Here is a 3497-nt window from a genome sequence, read left to right on the forward strand (position 1 = left end):
GTAGGATATTGAAATAAAGAAATTTATGACACTGTAATATTTTCTGACATCAACGACGTCTAGTGAAATATATTTTTTTGTCGAATTTAGGCACTACGCTAGCAATTTCATCCTGCAACGCAACAATGCGTGATTACACACACTAACAAGTTTTACATATGGATTTCTACAAAAACAAGACCAGTCATTCTGAAATTTTACCATGCTGGGAAACAACACGAGGTTTCTGCAGGCGTGAGTAAGCAAAGAAACATATTGCGTGGACGTTTTGTGCAATGTTGAATTATTAACGAACACGTCACGGCGCCGAGGTCAGCTCTGCGCCGGCTGCACGGCGCTGCACTATGGATTCGGCCTATTCCCGCGGCTCCTTCCCCGCGTTCCAGGGCTCTCCGCTAATGAACCACGGCGGCAGCTGATACGGTTAGGCAGGCGGGCGGCGTGTGTGTTTGCTCTGCCGGCACGCCGCGCTCAGCATCTGGACCGAAAATAGGAGCGGCTCTCATTAAGGCGAGTAATTAACGCCGAGTTTGTCCGAATTCTGCCTCTAACGACTTTAGCTCGGCTTCAGGTACGCAGCCCGGCGCTAAATTCGTTATTTAGTTCCTCCAAGGGCCTTATTGGCTGCTGGCAACGATGTGCTGCAAAAATAAGAGATGTCAAGTTCCAGCGCTTGTCAGCCGAATACACAGTGTGATGGTCTGTCTGTTTCGTACACTGATGTCATACGCGGCACATACCGTTTTTGTTGTGTGAGTGATTGCTACGGCGTGATCTTGCAAACTATAAACACTCCAAACATTCAGTCCATAAATTAAACATAACTTTTATTTACAAAACGTACAGAAAAGTAACTTTGAAGATCTGAGTCTGTTCCAGTAATGACCATCACTCACTAATCACATGATAATAGCTTTGAAAATAGTCTGAAGGGAAGGAGCATCACCACTGTTCGTTTTATCTCACTGCGATTGTTGCGAGATCCGAATGCGGACTTCGGTGAACAGCGTATTAAGACCATGCGGGGATGGATACAGTCACACGCAGCGTGTGCAACCGAAGGCAGCGACCTCCGGTGCCGTCAGTAGCTTAAAACCGACCTATCTTAAGTGTTTGGCGTATAATTCGAGGACCCGTTCACTTATCCAAAGCCGGCCGCGGTGGTCTCGCGGTTCTAGGCGCGCAGTCCGGAACCGTGCGACTGCTACGGTCGCAGGTTCGAATCCTGCCTCGGGCATGGATGTGTGTGATGTCCTTAGGTTAGTTAGGTTTAAGTCGTTCTAAGTTCTAGGGGACTGATGACCACAGCTGTTAAGTCCCATAGTGCTCAGAGCCATTTGAACCATTTTGAACTTATCCAAATCTACAATTCCCGCTGATATACAATGTCAAGTGTTATGTGACCACCTGCCAAAGTCTGAATACGGTCCCCAAGGATAGATCTTGTGTTGATCGTTTGTGCCTTCCAGAATGACGAGATCACCCAGGGAATGCTGCGAAAACATGCCCCATATGGTTACGCTCTCTCCTCCAGCCTGGACCCCTCCGAAGAATGGTGCTTTTTGTTTGCTTTCTGGTATTCCATGTCGTGGCAACGGCCTTGCCGCAGTTGATACACCGGTTCCCGTCAGGTCACCGAAGTGAAGCGCTGTCGGGCGTGGCCGGCACTTGGATGGGTGACCATCCGGGCCGCCATGCACTGTTGCCAGTTTTCTGGGTGCACTCAGCCTCGTAATGCCAACTGAGTAGCTACTTGACGGAATAGTAGCGGCTCCGGTCAAAGAAAACCATCCTAACGACCGGGAGAGCAGTGTGCTGATCACAAGCCCTCCCTATCCGCATCCTCAGCTGAGGATGACACGGCGGTCGGATGGTCCCGATGGGCCACTTGTGGCCTGAAGACGGACTGCTGTTCCATGTCGTACACGCCAACGCCCGTGTGTCCGATGGATCCCAAAACGTGATTCATCTCAAAAGTTTAACTGTCGCCATTGTGACGTAACGGGCGAGTTGTGGCGCCCTGAAAACATTCTAAGTTCGGAGCTGGCGTGGCCACACGGGCCGCTCGGCAAGGCGGGGCTCGTCAGCAACCACATGGTGCCGAACATTAGCCGGAGAAAGAAGGGTAGCCCCAGAGCTTCGTCCAGGCCCACAGCGTGGCTGGGAATTACATGTTGGAGCTGTGTCAAGGAATGGGCTTTCTGTCGATAAAGGAGATTTGTAGGCCGGGAGTGCCTAAGATGGTGGATTTTGTGAAACCATAACGGCAGACAGTTCACAGTTCATGTAGAAATTAATAACAGCCAGAGGAATCATGATACCTTAAAAAGAAACATGCACATTACCATTATTTGCACTGCGATTCTGATGATGTAATCAGATTTTCAGTATCTTTATTAGTTTAAAGTTTAGTATGTGACTGTAAATTATACAAGTCACACCCAGCAACGAATTTCCAGAATCTAAACGGTTCATCCGATTTTGTCGATCGACGTGTCTTTAGAAAGCTACTAGTGGAAACCTAAATTGGTGTGAATTATAGGCATGTAACTTGAATGGTACATGAGTTATTGGAGGTCAAAGTGGCTGATTACTATCGATCGTGTCGGGCCATAAGTACTCCACAGTTACACAAAAAAAACGGTGGCAGCATGCTTATAAATATATTTGTTCCTATATGTCTTTGTTTATATCGGACATATACTATCCATGAAGAAATTGGTCAAATATTTACTGTGTTTTAGAAAGCACAGAGACACTAGGCTACTGGGCTACTTTTGTTTCTATTCCTTTGATATATGTTTATTTGATTTGTTTATGTATTAATAATGTGTTCTAGAGCGTGTTTATGGTCCATCCATAGGAATATTTATTTAATTTCAAATCATTTAAATGTAAATTCCAGTATTTCGTATGTGTTTCAATATGTCTGTGAGTGGGCATTGGCTTGGAGACATGACGGGAGTGCTCTAGCGAATTACAGCGCTCGTTACTACGAGAAGGGACTACCGAACTCAATGGAGAGACTGGATGGAAATGGGGGAGAAGCATAGGATCGCAAAGCGCTGAGGACACGTGGAGGGGGAGGGGGGGGGTGCTGAATGGGAAGGCGTGACGGACAGTTGCAAGAAATGCTTGGAGAGTGTTGAGCAGTTTGGCGTGGTCGCGGGAGATAGAAATATTTCTGGATGCCGACTTGTGCTCTTGTGAGATTTCCGTGGCTTCTGTAGTGACGACGTAGTATGTGTTTAGAAATGAATATCTCGCGAGCTATGGTACTGCTCATAACTAATTACGTAAAGTAGGAATCTATGGTTTCCCTGTTATTCAACTTACATTTTATTCAATTTCTGGACCATCGATACCAATAAGTGTTTTGCAGTAATAAACGGCATTCTTAAAGATACTTCTGCTATCGTACTCATCATTTAAAGTCGTTAAAGAATAGTACCTGCAGATGTTATTGAAAGAATAGTACCTGAAGATTTTATTTAATT

The 3497-nt window shown here is 46.1% G+C and overlaps 1 pseudogene; it reads left to right on the plus strand.

Annotated features, from left to right (window-relative positions):
- The first annotated feature begins 1590 nt into the window (after positions 1-1590).
- LOC124720927 lies at positions 1591-1708 on the plus strand (annotated as a pseudogene).
- Positions 1709-3497: the final 1789 nt, after the last annotated feature.

The sequence above is a fragment of the Schistocerca piceifrons genome, chromosome 1, assembly GCF_021461385.2.
Source record: "Schistocerca piceifrons isolate TAMUIC-IGC-003096 chromosome 1, iqSchPice1.1, whole genome shotgun sequence".
Lineage (NCBI taxonomy): Eukaryota > Metazoa > Arthropoda > Insecta > Orthoptera > Acrididae > Schistocerca > Schistocerca piceifrons.